A 21,556-nucleotide genomic window follows, 5' to 3' on the forward strand; every position below is an offset into this window, starting at 1 on the left:
GTCAGTAACGTACATTACAACCTAGAAGTCAACTGAGTAACAAATCCACTGGCATCTCGGATTATCCGGTCATCGCAATGCTGCACGCCACGGCCTCTCGGGATTTCCTGGTAACTGTGCGGATAGAGCTCATGCGCATCTGCCTCTAAAGCGTAGGCTGCTACATATGAGCTAACAGGGAAAAGCTTGTAGGAGGGAAGCGTTCCAAAAGCACCTAAGGGATTTGGGCACAGAGGCGCTCCCTTGTGCAGTCAAACCCCTTAGGTAATTTTATAAACCTCTTCTTTAGACCCTGTACTGCTAGGACACCTAGCTGAGATGAACTCATTCCATCCAGCAATGGGCAGTGGTACATATATACACCAGCCACTCCATTGTCATTTACTGTTCTAGTTACATCCTTATACTACATGTGGTACATCGGTCCCCTACCTTAGAACACATCCCTGGCTGCCTTTAAATGCAGAACGCCCCTATTACCTTATGGTAGCAGTCATCGATCCAGCTCATGTAACTTAATGAAGGAAAGTACATATGTCTGGACAACAGGCAGTGAACTAATGAGCTCCAATCATCCTGTCATTAAACTAGAGGCCAATGAGCATCTTCAATCCATTCTGACCCTTCTGGAACCAGGTGGTGTCCTTCGCAAAGCTAGCCTTTCCCCCCACCCCCTGTTGCATTTGTCATACTGTATTTGGTAAAATGCAAAATTCAGACCCTGTCTTACTATTTCATTTCATTGGCTTGAATGGGACAAAAGCCTTATGTGCAAGCCGTTCCAGAGACCTCGCCTCTCAGAGGTGATAGTCTCCTGGGTAGCAGGTTTCAGAGGGGTAGCCGTGTTAGTCTGTATCAGCAAAAACAACGAGGAAGTGGGTCATAGCCTATGAAAGCTTATGCCCAAATAAATTTGTTAGTCTCTAAGGTGCCACAAGGACTCCTCGTTGTTTCTCCTGGGTAGGTTTTATTTTTAAACCCTTTTCTCGTTTTGCTTAGCACGGCCCTTAGCACAACGGGGTTCTGGTCCACGACTGGGGATCTGTATTGCAGATGCTTCTGCAATTCAATGAATCAATGGGAATAACAACAACAGCTCAAACCAGAACGCAAGGCACATTGAGGAACCAGGCCTGCGAGCTGTGCTTTGCCTCACAACACTCCAGTGATTAACTGTGCACAAATGAGCAAAGAGGAAAACGCATTGAAGGAGACGTTGACATCAGAATCCAAACGGCCACAAATGGAGGAAGGGAGGGAAGGACAACTTGTTCTCTAAGACTTGGGGTGGGATATAATATAAAGAGGATCAATAAACAGAGAAAAGTGAGCTCACCATTGGTGATTTCCCCAGACCCCAAAATCTTGGGGTGGCTCTGATGGGCCAGTTTGGGTGGAGGAGGAGCTCAGAGGGACAGAATGATATTTTATTTGTTAATAGGCAGGTTTACAAATTCAACACTCAGTTTCACTGTGTGGCTCACAGGAACAGTGTGGGGATAAGAGGAGTCCAAAATATAGATGCATGAAAAGAAACGTCTAGAAAACCATAAGGCCAGCAGAAGAGTTTCCTTCCCACCCCCTGCCCCCTTCCCCCGCCCCCCTTTCCCTCATTTAAAAGGAAACAGGGTTTCTGGTGAAACACTCAGAGTGTATATCACAGCCACGCTGCTGCTAGCCCACCAAAAGGTAACAGCCTACTACTGCTGCTACTACAATCTAATGGATTTACTCCTTTGGCTCAAGTGGTAGCAATGCGGGGTATGGTGCTGAAGATCCCTGCTTCAAATCCTAGTCATGACTTAGGGGAAGCAGAAGTCAAACCTGAGTATTGCAGCATTATCTACTGCATAGAAGCATAGAATATCAGGGTTGGAAGAGACCTCAGGAGGTCATCTAGTCCAACCCCCTGCTCAAAGCAGGACCAAACCAAGCATGAGAACCAGGAAGTGAAAGTGATTAGAAAGAAAAGTGAATTTGACCGTTCTGTACTCATTAGCCAAGCTAAGAGAAATACAAAAAGTAAACAAACAGGGAAAGAAAGTTGGATGCTCTACAGGTATTAATCCAAAGGGCTATTACCCAGGTAAACATTTTAAATCTGTGGGGTTTTAAACTTCTTTTTCATCTGTGATGTTATTTAACAATAAAATATCAATGGAAAGAACCACAAAAATACAGTTAAAAAGTGACATTAATAGGATCTAGTCTAGCTGTAGGGGAAACAAGCTCTCAAGAGGTTTCGTGCAAAAGAAAGAAAACGCCATCCCAAGAGCCCAAATGAAGTGCGTTAAACTGATGGGCCTGTGTGGCAGCTTGCCCAGGCATTGAAACCCATGCTCCCGGGGGGGTGGGGGGGAAATGCTGCCACAGCAGAGCAATATCTGTTTATACCTACTTTACCCAGGTATAGATGCCTGCACAAGGTGCGGGGCCAAGCCAGCTCCGGATCCACACCCCACATACTCCACACATCCCTGGGCAGAAATGGATTCAGTTTCATAGATTCATAGATTCTAGGACTGGAAGGGACCTCGAGAGGTCATCGAGTCCAGTCCCCTGCCCGCATGGCAGGACCCAATACTGTCTAGACCATCCCTGATAGACATTTATCTAACCTATTCTTAAATATCTCCAGAGATGGAGCTTCCACAACCTCCCTAGGCAATTTATTCCAGTGTTTAACCACCCTGACAGTTAGGAACTTTTTCCCATGTCCAAGTTAAATGTCTATGAAATTTTACCAGACCGCATCCCCTTTAACCGCACTGAACAAGTTGACAAAGTGATTTAAAAAGCAACGTGTGTGCAACAGCTCACAGTTGCAGAAGCCAGGCAGAAAAACGAGCCGGTCTGCAAGCTCTCCATTCATATAAATGAAGGGGAAAGGGTCTCTTGGGGCCAAGCTTGGCTAAAAGAAAGTGTAAGTGGCTTTACTACTGCACAGTGGGCCAGGTGGATTATGGACTTCCCCCTCCCCTCCTTTCTCCGAAGACGCACACAGAGGTGGGATGCTGGCCTGAGTGGATCGTGAGGTCCTTGTGCTACGGCAAATGCTGGCTTCTCAGAGACAAGGTAGGTCTCAGCCCCAGCGTTCAATATCTACTCTTCTTGCAGTCCTTCCAGCCGGAGCAAGCTCCCTTTAGCTGACAAGCTCAGCCCCATTCCCTTCCTCCCCAGCTCCCTGGTAAGCGCTGCTGAGAAAATGCACCTGTGTTAGCCTCTGGACTGGGGAAGGGGGGGGGGGGTTAACCCCTTCTCTGCCACTCCAAACAGGATCTGTATCTCAGGACAGCATTTCGGGATCTATGCTTTGTACAGCAGGAATCAGCCCGGAAGAAGAGAAAAATGGACTGAATAAGCAGCATGAGGCATCAAATGAAGTCAGCAAGCAAAAATAAAGGCAGACCGTAAGGTTTCTTTATTGCGGTGAAGCCACTGAAGCAGAAAGATGAGGCAGCCATATGGTAGCGACTAAGGAATGATTTGTCACACCTGGTCTGCACGATAAAGTGGTGCCAGCATGGCGGGGTGTTGGCTAGAAGTGTTAACTAGGCCGGCAGAACCCCCCCACTGTAAACGCGACTTAGCTGACGGAAGCACTCGTCTGTCAACGTGGCTAACGTCATTCAGGGAGGTGGTGGTGTTATGTCGGCAGAAGAACTCCTTTTGGTGGCATATGCAGCGTCTACACTAGGGGGCCATGCCGGCATAGCTATACTGACCTAGATTCTGCAGTGTAGACATGGCTACAATTACAGTCTGCCACGAATTTGTCTATGATGCAATAACTAAAGCAGAGCCAAACTTGCTGGTTTCAGTTCCTGTGGGTCTGGACGGACATTTGAGTCGGGCTCAATTCATGTGGTTTTGTTCTAAGTTTTGGGCTGATTTGAATCCAGCAGAGTGAATGCGGACACTCACAATGAAACCAGGCAGTTCAGTTAAGCTCTTCGTGCTGCTTATAGATTGGAGGTTTAATTCAATCCTGGACCATAGCAAATGCCATCCTAGATCAGTCTAGTGGTCCATAAAATCCGGTATCCTAATGACAGTACAAGGTGCTTCAGAAGAAGGAGCGCATAACCCTGAATAACCTACCAGCGGCAGCCTACAGATTGGATAAAAGCCGTGCTATCCTTGCTACTACTTCATAGATATGGAGCCAAGTTTTATAGCCCAGGTCAGGCCCTGTATCCAGAATTCAAACACCAAAGCTTAACTGAACTTTTTCACATTTCAACAAAAAAAGTTTGTTTTGGCTCAAGAACTGGGTTGGGTCTTTGCTCATCTACCCGTACTGCTACCATCAAAATCTGCAAGGAGGTTAGGTTCCAGCTGCGTATGAAATTCCCAGATCCTGAGGGGGGCACTAATACAAGGATGGGGAGCTCTTCGGCTTCCTCCAAATTCCAGGAAATAGTCACCAGTAAAACTGCAGAGGGAATGGATCAAACAGGTTTCAGCCTGACCCCAAAAGACATCTTCTGCATAGGGATATGCCCCCAAGCCTCACTCTGATCTATGGGGCACCACATTGCTGGGGAACAAATCCATATAGTGTCACAATTCCCACAGAAACCAAGATATTTAGGCGCATGGATGTCAGTGGGGATGGGGTGCCTAAATACCTTTGAGGACTCGGGCCCACGTCCCTACAGGACTGGAGATGCCATCACTTAGCACAGGTCAGTTTTAAGAAAACGCATATGGAAAACTGCCAATTGCTAATGGCAAGAGATTAAAGTTCCTGATTGGTTGAGAACGACACACATCCTATTCGTTTTGATCATCTTTCTCTCCCACCTGGCCTGCTTGTCCCATCTACCTATTAGTTGTTGTCTTTTAGACAATAAGCTCTTTGGGGCAGAGACGAGGGACTGCCACCTTCTATTCACTTGCATAGCGCTTGGTACAATGATTGAGGCCCCTCGATGCTCCTGCAGTATAAATATTAAATAAGAATAAATGATGGGACAGCAGAAAAGCAAGTTCTACAGCATCAGGCTGAAGATGGAGGCTCCCACCAGCCACCATTTCAAAGAGTGCAATGCAGGACAGTTAGCTGCTACAAAAAGCTTTAAAGAAAACCAATCGGGGCACAGAATTGACCTCCATAAACTTCAGAGTTTTAGATGGAATCTAAACCTTGATCTTTTATTGCCCTGCTTAAACAACATATTGGGGCAATTTTTTTTTTACAGTCCCTTAAACAAATCAATTGCAAGCCCCATAAAGTCTATGGGTCTGAGTTTCTGGTCTGTTATACCAGTTTTAGGGCATTATAACTCCACTGAAGTCAAGGGAAGTGCCATCTTGTCATTCCAGTGTCAGAGAAAGGAGAATCAGGTCCTTTGTATTTATGGTTTCCCCAAAAACTGAGCGGCACTCATCAACATTCCTCCATTGTGTGCATTTTTAGGACGTCTCTTTCTTTTTATGGGGAACAATTTTAGGGATAAGAAAGAAAGATCTGCCAGGTTTGTCCATAAAGGACAAGATTCAATGGAGCAAGGTCTGAAACTGACCACACCTTAATCTACTGACATCGGATTCTTTTTTATTGTCTGTTTATAGGCGTTTGTGTTTCTTATTTCCTATTTTCAGAAACGTTAAGGCCCTATGTTTGCAACTGTTCACCCATGCATCAAGTTACTCAGCACCATGGCAAATGGAATCACAGTCTTTCTTAAGCAAGAAGCATTTATTATAGGAAATAACTAGGAACTTCAGACAACTAAACAGACTTCCACACAACTTAAGCCTCAGCTTTGTTCCTGGTAAACGAAAAATGATCATCCCCTGACTGGAACTCCGTACAGCACTGGGAGACATCTGGGGGCTGAATAATATATAGCAAATAAATATATCATTGCACCGCCAGGTGTGCTTACAGGATCAGGGTGTGAGTTTGTATTTAAGAGTTTGGAAAAGCAGCAATCACACATGTTCATAATTCACTGGAAGGAATGTTCCAGCTCTTCCATTTCACTTTGAAATGTTTATGTGAAAATGTAGGCTAAGAATTTTTCTCCCCCAGAGGCAGGCATACTTTTCGACAAGGTTCTTGTTAAAATCATCCCAAAACCTTGAGATATATCTGGTTAGTTGGGTTGAAGGGGGCCTAGGTTAGAGTCAAGCATGTGTTTTTCTTGCGTGATAGGAACAAGATTGCAGGGTCAGAAGTTTACAGGGCTGTTTTAAATGTATTTTGTATTGTCACTGATTTTTCTCTGTGTTGCAAATAGGATATTGAAATGGTGTTTGTAAATAAATATTACCGTATTCATTGTCACAGTCTGTAAACTGTGCCTGGGATCAATTGATAACCCGTGAGCAGCCAGTGTGGTTAAACTGCAAGTGAGAGACATCAGCAGCTCAGAATTCAAAGGCCAGGTCCTAAACTGGCATAAGTCAGCATAGCTCCACTTACTTCAGCGAAGTTCTTCTGGTTTACACCAGCCACCAGTCTGGCCCAAAGATCCTGATACCAAGCTCTACGAGGTTAGGAGGGGGATTAACCTCTGACATGCCAGCAACGATTCTGGGAGAGGTCAGCGATCACCTTCCTCATTAGAGCAAATTCTTAAGAAATCCCCAGGCTGTTGCAAACCTCTGTGAAATCCATTGAGCAGCTCCTCCCAGGACCTACTGGGCACATCTAGGGCTATAATTAAAGCTACTCAAAAACAGTTATTGATGAACTAAAAACTAACTCAGTCTGAACGGACTCTGGCTTCTCTCTGCTGTGTTATCTGCAGGATTGGCCCTTCCACCAATATATTAAATTGTTCATACTTGTTAAGAAATAATATCATGACCACAGGTCAGCAGCAGCATCTGAATGCACCCGAAGAATTAAAGCAGTAACTCCATTAACTGGCAGCAGTTGTAGGCTGTTATCCTCTCAATAGACTAGTCACTAGAAGGGGGCCATGGCACATATTTTACAAGAACACCCAGCATTGGCAAGTCACAGCTCTACCTGCAATAAATAGACTATAGCAGAGAGGGGGAAATGTGATTCATATGCACTGGGTTTGTCACCCAAGTTCAAATCCTCAAGCATTCTGTGAACAGCATTAAATGTCATATTCCAGCAACAGACAATTCAATTCTCCAGGACAGCCAAGATCAAAGGCAGGGCACACCACATACAAGCTGACACCCTGTGGTCTAGCTCTCATAATAACAAATCAGTGGGCACAGCCCTGCACTTGTGAGCAATGTGGGGCTAGTGAACCTGAAATGAGCCATCCTGTGGCCCTCGCTTGGCTGAGCAGTCTAACTGAAATCAAGGAGTCGGGTATGCTGCTGCTTTACAACTTCCTTGTGTAGTCAATTCACGGCTCTGCAATGTGGGGGTGGAAATGCTGCCCAAACAGAGTGGTGGCATCTTATACCCTTTGGACAGGTGCAAATGCTATAAGCGCAAGGCAGTGGAGAATTAGGCCCAATGCCTGGACCTCACCCACCTTGTCTCTCTAATATCCTGGGACCAACATGCCTATAACAACACTGCATGAATAAGGATTACTCAGATTAGGAAATCTCTGCAGGCTCAGGCCCAAAATAAGCAGCAATCTTGCTAATATAAAGCAGGGGCTAATGCGAATCAAGCGGAGTATTTGCAGCTGAGCTCTTGCACGGGAAAGGCCCAAGCTGGAAGTGGAAAGCAGGGGCTGGGGGGAGAAAAGGTCTCTGAACACCCTCCCCCAGCCTCGGAGCTGATGGAAGGTTTCCCAGGTCTGCGGAATGCAGAAAAGGGGAAGATGATGCATGTGGTGCCCCGAGGGCAGATTTGGGATTACACTTCCACTCGGGCAGACAGCACATTTTATTGGAAGGATGTTCTCATGCACCAAAGGGCTGCAGGCCACATCTCAGCAACCATCTCTGATCCGAGGATGAGACAGGAGGCTCACCCCAGCTTCCTAGAGAATCTCAGTTACGGAGGGGACAAGTAAATCCATAGCATCCGCACCAAGTAAAGGAAAATTGAAAAGGACCAGAATGATGCACTAAGAGGCCCTCCATCCTGCAAGTCACTTAAGCAGATTCATTGTGGTAGATCCCATAGTCTATTTATGGTACTTATATGGCCCCCCATCAGCACCATAGTGTCAGAGCACGTGAACTGAGCCGCAGAACACTTCTGTGAGGTAGGGAAATGCTATTATGCTCATTTTACAGATGGGGAAACGGAGGCACGGGGAGACAAAGTGTCTGGCCCAAGGTCACATAGGGAGTCTGTGGCAAGGCAGAGACTTGAACACAGGTCTCTTGAGTCCCAGGCTAGTGCCCCAAACACTGGACCATCCTTCCACCATTACCTGGGGAAAAAAGGCAGGGGCAGCCTCTTCCCCAACAGCGTGTTACAGGTTTTTGCAGCAGAACAGATCGATCATGTCACTGGGGGGGAAAAAACAGATTCCCACATGGGGCAAATTAACCCAGCTGTGATCACAGGAGGAAATAATTGACATTTTGCCTAAGACCAAATTGTTACCATCCAACAGCTGTCCAATGGCCCCTCTCAGCTGGGATTCTCACCTAAGTTTGTGAAGTGGTGCTGACTGGTCCCCCTGGCCAACGAGACTCCAAGCGCAGAACAAAGCACATCTATAGGGCTCCAGCACTGGCTCTCAAACTTTTGTACTGTGACCCCTTTCTCATAGCAAGCCTCTGAGTGCGCCCCCCACTTCTAAATTAAAAACACTTTTTAATATATTTAACACCATTATAAATGCTGGAGGCAAACCAGGATTTGGGGTGGAGGCTGACAGCTTGCGATCCCCCCCATGTAATAATTTCATGACCCCCTGAGGGGTCCCCCAGTTTGAGAACCCCTGGGCTACAGCTTTCCAAATCCACCATTTCTCAAACCGAAAGTCACAGAGGGAAGGAGGACACTTAGAGACCAGCTGAAGGGCTCTCGTGCAATATCCACTAGGGCTGAGTGGGAGCAGCTGATGGTTCCCAGCTCCATGGTCAGTTGCACAGATGCCCACGTCACAGAAGCCACCACCACAGCTGCTGCTACCTTTCAGCAAAGAGGCAGATAGTTAAACAGGCCAATCGACTGCCTGTCGGGGTGCTCTCTCTGTAACCGGACTTCGAGGCGTATCGGTGGAGGAAGTCTGCACGGCTGCTTTCCATGATTACCTATTTTGTGCACTTGGAGCGTCGCTCTGTCTAGTTCAACAGCTTCTCCAATTTGCTCCAGCGGAGGATTTGGCCCCCACTCTCCAGACATGCAAATCCAGTGCCTCCCCCCACCACCATGCAGCTCTCAGGAGCATAATATCCACTGAGAGACACGTTCCAGAGCAGAGCCCATTTAAATGTCAGAGTCAGCAATAGCCAGAAAGGGCTGATTCCCCTTCTCTCGGAGCGAGGACTTTGAGAAAGGATTGGGGGGTTTTCAATGCCATTGATTCCCTGATTTAAAGGGGCTGCGCTGCCTGGTACTGTTTAGACGGGAGGAGGACAGTCAATAAAGGAAGATGAAGGAAACACTGAATGAGGAGGCCTATTTTCTGCTCCGGCACCCAGCTGAAGGTGCCTGCATTGTTCGGAGGCAGTGACCCAGGAGGGCTGGCAGCCTCCCTGTCCCGTGAACTTGAGGGTGAGACCCCACAGCTATTGTCTCCCCAGGGATGTCAGAAAACATGGGAAAAGCAGTTGCATTAGCATTTCAATGAGCCCCATGAGAATGTGTCAGCTGCTCACTAACGAGGGATTTATAGGGTTCTCCGTTCAGGGGAGGGGGCCACAGGGCACTTTCCCCAGCCCAGTGGATTCCACTCCATCACGGCTGCTCTTAGCAAGAGATCGCCTTCCGAGTAGCCCACTGTTACTCCGCTCCTCTTATCCCAGCTGCAAGTGAGTAGTGGCTCCTAACTGAGAGAGACAAGCTCAGCAAGGCTCTACCAGCTAGGGTGACCAGATCAGCAGTCCAAAATATCGGGGGGGAGGAGGGGAGGGGAAAAAAGAGCAAGCAGCAAGAAAGTTTGCTATCTGCCTTAATCTCTCTAACTAGTGTTGATTTTGGGAACAAAGTTGCTTCCTGGGAACAAAGCACTGATTGTGGAGCTGAGATTTCCAAATGAGGGGTTTTTCTGCATATGCCGTTTGTGACCACCTCTGTTCAAGGACTGATGTATACAATGGAAACAAACAAACTGCTCTAAGAAAATACCCTGACTCCTTGTCACTGATTTCTCCTCCAACAGGAAACTGACTTGCAAGAACTCAGTATCAGCTACCGCCCTGCAGAGGGGCAGCTATACATACCTACTCATTTAACATCAGAATCTCCAGGAGCAGTTCAGGTCCCAGTACCAACATAGAATCATAGAATCATAGAATATCAGAGTTGGAAGGGACCTCAAGAGGTCATCTAGTCCAACCCCCTGCTCAAAGCAGGACCAATTCCCAGCTAAATCATCCCAGCCAGGGCTTTGTCAAGCCGGGCCTTAAAAACCTCCAAGGAAGGAGACTCCACCACCTCCCTAGGTAACGCATTCCAGTGTTTCACCACCCTCCTAGTGAAATAGTTTTTCCTGATATCCAACCTGGACCTCCCCCACTGCAACTTGAGACCATTGCTCCTTGTTCTGTCATCTGCCACCACTGAGAACAGCCGAGCTCCATCCTCTTTGGAATCCCCCTTCAGGTAGTTGAAGGCTGCTATCAAATCCCCCCTCATTCTTCTCTTCTGGAGACTAAACAATCCCAGTTCTCTCAGCCTCTCCTCATAAGTCATGTGCTCCAGACCCCTAATCATTTTTGTTGCCCTCCGCTGGACTCTTTCCAATTTTTCCACATCCTTCTTGTAGTGTGGGGCCCAAAACTGGACACAGTATTCCAGATGAGGCCTCACCAATGTCAAATAAAGGGGAACGATCATGTTCCTCGATCTGCTGGCAATGCCCCTACTTATACAGCCCAAAATGCCGTTAGCCTTCTTGGCAACAAGAGCACACTGTTGACTCATATCCAGCTTCTCATCCACTGTGACCCCCTAGGTCCTTTTCTGCAGAACTGCTACCTAGCCATTCGGTCCCTAGTCTGTAGCAGTGCAGGGATTCTTCTGTCCTAAGTGCAGGACTCTGCACTTGTCCTTGTTGAACCTCATCAGGTTTTTTTCGGCCCAATCCTCTAATTTGTCTAGGTCCCTCTGTATCCGATCCCTACCCTCTAGTGTATCTACCACGCCTCCTAGTTTAGTGTCATCTGCAAACTTGCTGAGAGTGCAGTCCACACCATCCTCCAGATCATTAATAAAGATATTAAACAAAACCGGCCCCAGGACCGACCCTTGGGGCACTCCACTTGAAACCGGCTGCCAACTAGACATGGAGCCATTGATCACTACCCGTTGAGCCCGACGATCTAGCCAGCTTTCTATCCACCTTACAGTCCATTCATCCAGCCCATACTTCTTTAACTTGGCGGCAAGAATACTGTGGGAGACAGTATCAAAAGCTTTGCTAAAGTCAAGGAATAACACATCCACTGCTTTCCCCTCATCCACAGAGCCAGTTATCTCATCATAGAAGGCAATTAGGTTAGTCAGGCACGACTTCCCCTTCGTGAATCCATGCTGACTGTTTCTGATCACTTTCCTCTCCTCTAAATGTTAACATTAATGCTGGTCTCTTAACCCTGACCACCCTCTCCATTTTAACACTCAGCTAGGAGCTCCAGTATCAGGAGAAAAGCTGCATATTGTAATCCAGCATGGGGGAATCTTGAATCAGCTCTACACCACCCACTCTTCTGGCCTAGGGGGTGTGCTTCACAAATATAATAGGATTCTGAAGTCTACCACTACTTTATCCTATCACTGTCATGGGGCATCTGCAACACTATGCTGGTAAGGCTTCTGTTTTGTTTTGTTTTTTGGGCGGGGGGTATTAATTTAATTTTTCCAGGTTTATTTTTTAGCTATTTGAGCATTATGTAGGTGTCCAGAAATCAGGGGATTACGGGGCTCTTTGTATATACTGGAATGAATAACCTCAGTAATCTCTTTGTAATGTTCGTGTAATGGCACAATATTAGAGCACACTAGGGAACCTTTAGTGCACATCAGCAGGGTCTACATCCATCAATTAATGTTCAACACATTAGTATGCTTTAGAAATCATACCCCCCATAATCCACAGTACTGCTCCATGTAGACAAGCCCTTAGATACTGGTGTTTGTTGGATAAACATTGATCGGGGGGGGGGTAGTATTTTATCAGTGTTTATTGGTTAACCTAAAATCAGAAGCCCTATGTATTTGTTTATCTGGAGCAGAGGTGAAAGGTCCCCCTTGCAGAGCTGTGTATCTACAGAATCAGAGGTAGACAGATATTAGAGACAAGTATCAGAGGGGTAGCCGTGTTAGTCTGAATCTGCAAAAAGCAACAGAGGGTCCTGTGGCACCTTTGAGACTAACAGAAGTACTGGGAGCATAAGCTTTCGTGGGTAAGAACCTCACTTCTTCAGATGCAAGGCCTCACACAGTCATCTAGTCATCTTGCATTAGAGACAAGGAGATCAAGAGATAGGAAAAAAGAGAGAGAGATAGTAGAAAGTTAAGTGGTCAACTGATTGACGACTTAGCTAAAAGCCAGATTCTGCTATCCCTATTCATGTTGAATGCTTTCCATAGAGTCACTCACAAAGAAAAGTCCTGCTCTGCACGTTTAAGGGGATGGAACTGGTCCTAAGAAAAGAAGGCGCCTTTTGTTTAAATCCCATGAATAGGTCCAGTTATGGGGCCCAGTTCTGATCTCACTTATGGTGACACACTTCCAGTGACTTGAGTATTGATGCCGGGGTAAGACGAGAATCAGGCCCACAGCTTTTCAAGGAAGATTGGAAATGGTGATGCTCCAAGTGTCTTGCTGCTGTGTTTGAGCGGGTATAACGGGGCCCTGATCCTCGGCTGTGGTCTCTTGGCGTGGCTGCGATAGAACTAATCCTCACCTCGCTGAGCTGTCCATCTGCTTTTCTTTCCTACTTAAAAGGTCAGACAAGACAAAAGTCACATTTATTGTTAATCAGAAAGGGTCTTTTCGAGAGCTGATGCACTTCCCCACTTTGATGCTCTTTGTTCACTTGCTGCTTGGATTTTGCTCATTGTCGATTTCATTTCTTAGCTCTCATGCACAGCGCTGGCACTTTTTGGGCTGCCCAGCAATGCATAAATATACATAAAAAATAATCCGTTCTCATCCCCGTTTAAACATGATGGACCCGTTCTGCCACTACCTTGTGTCACCTTTTATACCAGGGCAAACTGGGCATAAAATGCTCCCGCTCTGGGTTGGCAATGTTTTACACCCACTTAGCACTAATGCAAATGGCTAAGCAAGGTACAAGTCAGTGGAGAATTGGTCCCACACAGTCATCTAGTCATTAGGTTTTTATCGAAAGGTTAAAAGACAGGAAACACAGGGTAGGAATAAATGGTCAGTTTTCCCCTGGTCCCTCACTGTACTGGGACCTGTGCTGTTCAACATATTCATTAATGATCTGGAAAAGGCAGCGAACAGTGGAGTGGTTAAAGTTTACAGAGGATACAAAATTATTCGAGATAGTTACATCCAAAGCTGATTACGAAGAGCCATGGGGGGGGGGGAGTGTCACAAAACTGGGTGACTGGGCAACACAATGGCAGATGAAACTCAACATTGATAAGTGCAAAGTACTGCACACTGGAAAACATAAACCCAACTATATATATAAAATGATGAGGTCTCACTTAGCGGTTCCCACTCAAGAAAGAGATCTGAGAGTCACCATAGACAGTTCTCTGAAAATTTCAGCTCAGTGTGCAGTCAAAAATAGTTAGGAACGATTGGGAAAGGGATAGAAAATAATACAGAAAATCAGGATGCCACTATATAAAGCTATGGTGCACACCATGAATACAAAAAGAACAGGAGTACGTGTGGCACCTTAGAGACCAACAAATTTATTTGAGCATAAGCTTTCGTGGGCTACAGCCCACTTCATCAGATGCATAGAATGGAACATATATGAAGATGATAGATATATATATATATATATATACATACAGAGAACATGAAAAGGTGGAAGTTGCCATACCAACTCTAAGAGGCTAATTAATTAAGATGAGCTATTTGTTAGTCTCTAAGGTGCCACAAGTACTCCTGTTCTTTTTGCGGATACAGACTAACACGGCTGCTACTCTGAAACCTGTCACCCTGAATACTGTGTCCAGTTCTGGTTTCCCCTCTCAGAAAGGATATAGTGAAACTGGAAAAGGTTCAGAGAAGGGCAACAAAGATGATCAAGGGTTTGAAATCGCCTCTGTGGGAGGAAAGACAAAGAGATTAGGGCTGTTAAGGTTAGAAAAGCTGACAGTGAAGGGGAGATACAATAGACATCTATAAAATCATGAATGGTGTGGACAAAAAAGTGTTATTTACCCTTGCCCACAACAGAAAAAACAGGTGTTACCTAATGAAATTAATATGCAGCAGGTTTAATTCAAAAAAGAGGAAGTACTTTTTCACACAACCCACAACTAATCTGTGGAACTCATTGCCAGGGGATGTTGTGAAGGCCAAAAGTATGACTGGGTTCAAAAAAGAATTAGATAAGTTCATGGAGGACAGGTCCATCAATGGCTATTAGCCAGGGTGATCAGGATGCAACCCCAGGCTTGGGGCAACCCTAAACCTCTGACTGCCAGGAGGGGAAGATAAGTGGATCACTCCAAAACTGCCCTGTTCTGAACACTACCCCTGAAGCTCTGGTACTGGCCACTGTCGGAAGACAGGATACTGGGCCAGATGAACCATTGATCTGACCCAGTATGGCCATTCTTGTGCTATGTTCTTATTATTATCTTTATATGGTAGCAACCAGGAGTTCCAGTCACAACTGAGGGCCCATAGGTGCTAGGAGCTGTACAAAAAGATGGCTCTTACCCCCAGGAGTGTACAGGCTAAGCAGATGACATGCGCATAGGTGAATACAACGGACAGACAGAGGAGATGGTACCAGTGAGATGATAGTGAATAGCATATATTGATCTATTTTAGGCACCACTACAGCCTTCATTACTGTAATGCCTGAGCATCTCACACTCTTTAATGCGTTTATGCTCGTAACCCCCCACTTCGAAGTAGGGACGTGCCATTATCCCCACTGCACAGATGGAGACCGGAGACAGAGAAAGTGACTTGCCCAGGGTCGCACGGCAAGTCTGTGGCAGGGCAGGTACTTGAAGCCAGGTTTCCCAAGTCCTAGGCTAGTGCTTTAACCATTGGACCATCCTTCCTCTGCAACTAGTTGCTTCCCAGCCAGCTGCCTGCCCATCCTCTGGCCAAGAGGAGCATGAGCAGCAGCGAGGCCTAGTAGACATGGCACGGGAGTGAGAGCAAGAGGTTCTTGCGTTCTAACTAACCTCAGCTCCCATTCCCTCTATGGCAAGCCTCTGAACCTGTCTGCTCCCCCGCCCAGGGGCCAAGCTGTGGGCGGCTCGGTGGGTGAAAGATGAGAGGAAGTCGTTGGTTCCCCGGAAACAGGAGCCCATTGCCTCCATCCCTGGCACTCCCCCAAGTAGAGATCCTGGGAAGGACCCCAACACGTACACCTTCCAAGGACTCTACCTATAGCCTGGGTTGTGGGAAGGGCTGGGTGGGTACGGTAGCGAGCTGAGTGGGGAAGGGTCTCTGGAACAGCTGGCTATCCAGAGGGCGGTCGGAGGCCGTCGGGTTGCGGTGGGATGTGTTTGGTGCTGATGGGGGCCAATGCTTTCTCCCCACTTGGTCTTGCTTCTGGTCCATCTGCTGCTGCTGGCTCCTCCATGTCTCACCAGCTGCCCGTCTGAGGGGAGATCCGAGGGCTGCCTGCCACAGCAGCTTCCGGCATAGTGGAGGCACGGCAGAGGAACCCCAGCAGCCCTGCTGGAGGCATGCTGGGGAGGCATCTCATGACTCACGTGAGAGCCACCCTGCTAGCCGCCCCTCCTTGCGGAGAGCACTATCTACTTGCGGAGAGCACGGGGGGGCTGTGGGGATCACTGGGGCACCCTTTTGCAGGCAAAGTGGTTGCCCCAGCTACTAGCCGGTGCAGAAGAGGGATGGGGCCCTGGACTCCTCTCTTCCAGCCATGCCCCCTCTGGGGTGAGAAGTGCCTCAGGGCATGCTAGCCAGCCCTCTCCTGGCCCTGAGGGAGTTCCAGCAGAACCATCTGCAGTTGGGCCGTCAGACGGGTTTGACACCAGGACCTTCAGCATAAGTGAACCTGGGCCCTGCTCAGGCCAACAGTGAGGTTTGAACCCAGGGCCTAAGCATGAGTCTCTACCCCTCACACTAAAAGAGTAAGTCCATTCACTGGCAATTGTGGTAGACTCGTATCCCCTGAGGTGGGGCAGCCACCAAAGGGGGAACAAAGAGTCACTCTCCTTTAGCGTGCAATAGTCGGTCTCCTCCATAGTGCACCCTCTCCCCATGCACCCAGCCAGCAGCATCTGACCCTTGATGCGTAGGGTTGTTTTCGATGTACAAATATGGGCCCCCTCGATTCACCCATCTCACATGTTAATCACTGGCTTCCAACAATACCATTGGCCAGATGTTTCCCAGCGTGGCTCTCCCATTCTACAACAGATTGGCAGCCGTTCCCACAGCGTAAAAGATGAAGTTTTACCCCCGACAGCCCAGTATCCGCACTCCTCCTTTACAGGCTCATTCCCTCGCGGTTTGCGAGACGTACAAATCAGACTCAACGAGCGCCGTGCAGCTCGGTCCCAAACAATGGCGAGATGTCACCCACCGTTCTTCTACCTTTTCAGCAGAGAGTGAATCGGAACATGATTTTGCTAGAGAAAAGGGGCAATGAAGTGCCAGGCCTCAGCAGCACAGACACAACTGGTGCGACCACGGCTGGACTACTGTGTCCAGGTCTGGTGCCCACAGTTCAAGAGGAGCGTTGATAAATTGGAGAAGGTTCATAGAAGAGCCACAAGAACGATTAAAGGATTAGACCTGCCTTATAGTGATAGGCTCAAAGAATTTGGTCTATTTAGCTTAACAAAGAAGGCTAAGGGGCGACTTGATTACAGTCTATAAATACCGAGATAAGGAACAAATATTTAATAATGGGCTTGTCAATCTAGCAGAGAAAGGTCTAACCCAATCCAATGGCTGGAAGCTGAAGCCTGACAAATTCGGACTGGAAATAAGGCAGAATATTTTAACGATGAGAGTAATTAACCATTGGAACAATTTATCAAGGGTTGTGCTGGATTCTCCATCGCTGACCATTTTTAAATCAAGGGGGGGGATGATTTTCCGAAACATCTGCTGTAGGAATGATTTTGGGGGAGTTCTCTGGCCTGCGTTACACAGGAGGGCTGACCGGATGATCACAGTGGTCCCTTCTGGCCTTGGAATCTATGAAACTGCAGGCAAAACAAACTAGGTCAGGGGTTCGCCACCGTTTTCTTACCCCCCCCGCAACATGCTATAAAAACGCCACGGCCCAGCTGTGCCACAATAACTGGTTTTCTGCATATAAAAGCCAGGGCCGGCGTTAAGGGGTAGCAATCAGGGCAATGCCCGGAGACCCACGCCACAGGGGGCCCCGTAAAGCTAAGTTGCTCAGGCTTCAGCCCGGGTGGTGGGGTTCAGGGCCTCGGGCTTCAGCCCTATGTGGTGGGGCTTCAGCTTTCTGCCGCCCCAGCAAATCTATTGTTGGCCCTGCTTGGCAGCCCCCCCTAAAACCTGCTTGTGGCCCCCCCAAGGGCCCCTGGACTGCTGGTTGAGAACCACTGTACTAGATCCAAAACTTAACAACAATAATTCTGGGAAAGGCAGGGCTGGTGTCAGCTTTGCACTGAAACAACAAGCACTGTCCTGACATAGAAATCGGGGTGGGGTGGGGAGCAGCACCCTGAAGCCTCCATTCTGCAGGAGATCAAGGTCCCCTTGTGTTAGGTGCTGTACAACCCAGTACAACAAACAGTCCCCCTGCCCCACAGAGCTCAGAATCTAAAATGAGGACAAGACACAAGAGGTAGATTGAGGAGGAGGGGATATGGAACAGCAAAGACGGGCAAGTCTCCATAAACTAGTAGCTACAGCTGGGCATCAATCTACTTTATCCCCGTCTTGGGCAGGGTTGTTCCCTGCAGGAAGTGTACTAGTGCATTGCTCAGATTCGTTTTTAAGGTTCTCCCACCACTTCCCGCGGGAGACTATTCCACAGACTCACTGCTCGAAGGATTTTCCTGACACCCCTTTAATCCTTTGTGCCACACTACAGCTCTCTCCCTCCTTGGAGTTTACACCCTTCTGGTATTTCCATAGCATCAGCACATCAGCGTATTACAGTGGTTTTGCTCCTAGAACAAATAGCAGCCTACTATGCTAATTGTACTGTATTCTCCCAGGTGAAGTATTTCCAATGGCTAGGTGGGAAAGGGTGGACTTCCCCATTTTCTAATTCGGTCACAATGATCTGGCTCATGTGTCGCCACTGCCCTCTGCTGGATGGAATCAAAACTGCTCAACTGTGGCTCATAAGCTCAATACTGCTAACAGCAACTGGAGATTCTCTTTCAGTGGAAGGGGTAGCAGCCTGTGCTGTTGAGGCAGGAGAATCTGGGTTCTTTTCCCCCACTGCTGCTGGGCAACTCCAGGTGACCGAAGCCTAAAGCATAGGAACAAACAACGTTTCAGATGAGCATGGATTTGTTACTTTACTGAACCAGATGCCCCAGGTAACACTCAACCACCGTTTTGCTCCAGCCCTATTCCCAGACTCATAATTATGGGCGAGCTTTAATTCAGCTCATGGTCCAACTTTCCCTTCTGGTGGCCAGAGCCGGAGGGGAGGTGGCTTGCAATCCAGCCCTTCATTATGCCAGTAGTTGGAGGTCAGGCTGTGGCTGGGAGCCCTGAACATCACAAGTCCTAGGAGGCTCCTGTCACTTGCACCTTGGCAGATCTAGAGTAACTCCCCTGAGGCCAGTGCAGTTACTCAGGACGGACACCCGAGTGGCAGCGCAGAATTCAGCCCAAGGAGTGCAATGACCGTGCGTATTGCAGGGGCTGCGTGGCCCAGCCAGAATGAAGCCATGTGGCATCACGTCAGCCCCAATACTATTTCCTCTCACACGCCTAGAGCCGGGTGGAATATTTAGTTCGCTACGAGACTATCAGAATAACAGTGGCCTTATGGGCTGCTCTGTGGCTATTGTGACTTTGATCCAGGATTTGGTTTCAACACCTGTTATTTTACCAGCACCTTGGGCGTGTTTGGAAACGGAACGAACGCCTAGTAAACCCAGCTCCTAGTTCTAGTGAGGGGAGGTCGTCCTGGGCTCACCTTCAACGCCCTGCATCCTCCCCACCTCCCACCGCTGCCCCAGGGATCCCAGAAAGCACGTGCACCGTGGGGCCGCAATTCTCCACAGGGGTGAAACTGAGGATCCACACTCTCGACATGCAGCAGGGGCAGCGTCTGGGATCAATTGGAGGGGAGGGGGTTGTACAGCATATCGAACATTCTCTGTCGGCCAGAAATTCAATCATCTCAGACGCGATTAGATTTTAGCCTGCAAAGCCGGGGGGAGGCAAAAAGTGGAAGACGTAATGGAGCATATAGGCCTGTGAAAAGTCAGGGAGGCGACGGGGCGACCCCCTGGCCGCACAAGCAAACCATGCCCCTGCCCTGCAGCACAGATCATTTCTATTAGACGATACTCCAGAGACACTGCCATTCGACATCAGTGCTAACGCGCTCCACGTCGCAGCCTCCGGCATCCTAATGTGACACAGGCTCTAAAGAACTCATCTCTGCTTCCACAAGCTTCCCCCCCAGCACTCCCATCAGCATGGTGCGTGCCACAAACCGACAACTTGGGAAGAAAGTTAATGTGCCAGACCCCACAGGCTGCAGATTCCCCCGCAACCCCCCCATCCCTTTCCACTTATCTCGTCCAATCCTTCGCTACATTTCTGTGAGAGTTTTTCACGACAGGGTTCATTGCACTGTAACAGGAGGGTTTGAAGAACAACCTAACGGACGGCATGGAGAGATTTATATTGCATGCAGAGAGAGCGCTAGACACAGGCAGTCACTAGCACTAGCAAAACTTACCCGGGTGAAACGTTCACATCTCGGATTTCCCTCCAGGTAAAGGAATGATACAATCATCAGAAGCCTTCAAATTCCTCTGTCCCACGAGGAATTTGCAAGGGTTCGGCTGCGTAATCCCCAAGCTCCTGTAGTTCCACACCGGAGACGTGCCGGTCGCATTGGCTGGAGTGCAACTCTCAGCACAGTTGGAAGAAGTTATGAAGCAGGAGGAGGGGCCCGCTCTTTATTCCGGGGAAGACGGCTGACGGGATGGGCTGTGCTTGGTGGAGGGGCCGTTTCCCCCCTCACGCTTTCGACGGGAATGGGGTGGGGGTGGGGGGAAGAGAGCTACTTCATGGGCAAAAATAAATAAATAAAATAGCTGCACGCAGCAGGAATGTCAGAGCAAAGGGCTCCTTGCGCAACAGAGCGCCAGGCCTGAGCACCTGCAGGGAAGGGAGGGAAATGGGGCAGCGGGGACAGGTTAGGTTACAAGGGGGCAGAGGTAAGAAAGGCAAAGGGAATGCAGCAGCAGGCTTGCCAGCAGCACTTTGCACCTGATCCACAAGGTCTTGGGGCGGGGGGATCATAGCCCCTTCTCCCTGCGAGAGGCCTACAGCCAGTGGAGGCAATTTCTAGCAATTGGGGATGATTAGTATTAGCTGCAGCTCAAAGGAAGGGGCAGATTCCATCTCGCGCAGTAAGAGCCTGACACTGCTTCCGTACTGCACGAGTTGGGGATGGGGGTTGGATGCACCCTGAGAAGCACCTGGTCAGGCACTGAAATCAAACAGAATAGCCCTTTGCACTGCGGGTCTCAATCCATGGGGCTGAAGGGCTTTGTAACCCTGGACAAAATAAGTCTCAACACCCCCTTTGAGGTCAGTTAACACTGTCCCCATTTCACAGAGCAGAAAACTGAGGCTTCACCCAAACCTAGGAAGGTAACCAAGGAGCCCTAACTTTACCCATTCAGACAATGCTAATCCCACTCCAGCCGTGTGCACAGATCTAATGATTGGTATTACAGCAGCATGTATACATATAGCGAAACTTGGTCCCATTGTGAGAGGTGCTGACCATACACATAGTAAGAGACAGTCCTTAGTGGATGTCGTTTGGGGTTTAATTACCTTTATTAATATCATAGAATTATTTCAGGCTCATTAATAAAAGATTATACACACTACCAAACACTAGGCAAAATATGTTAAACATATAACCAGTCCCTGCCTCAAAGAGTTTAAAATCTAAGGCCCTGATGCTGCAAACATTTATGCACATGCTTCACTTTAAGCCCAAGTGCTCTGAGAGTGCCCCTTTTCCACTGGGCTGATGTATCCTGCATCAGTCTTATATATTCCACACACACCCCTTCTGTCCCCAATACCCAGGAAGCTCAGATGGCAGGTACATTGTGCAAGCAGAATCATGGCAT

The 21,556-nt window shown here is 48.1% G+C and overlaps 1 protein-coding gene across 1 annotated transcript in view; it reads right to left on the reverse strand.

The window, feature by feature from the left end:
• The window catches only part of LOC117873537 (collagen alpha-1(VII) chain-like), a 227,207-nt gene extending 206,891 nt beyond the window's left edge, over positions 1–20,316 (reverse strand). The window contains exon 1 of the mRNA XM_034763016.1: positions 20,140–20,316. The gene's annotated coding sequence lies outside the window, so the exon portion shown is untranslated. The remainder of the gene's footprint in view (positions 1–20,139) is intronic.
• Positions 20,317–21,556: the final 1,240 nt, after the last annotated feature.

Source organism: Trachemys scripta, chromosome 1, assembly GCF_013100865.1.
Source record: "Trachemys scripta elegans isolate TJP31775 chromosome 1, CAS_Tse_1.0, whole genome shotgun sequence".
Lineage (NCBI taxonomy): Eukaryota > Metazoa > Chordata > Testudines > Emydidae > Trachemys > Trachemys scripta.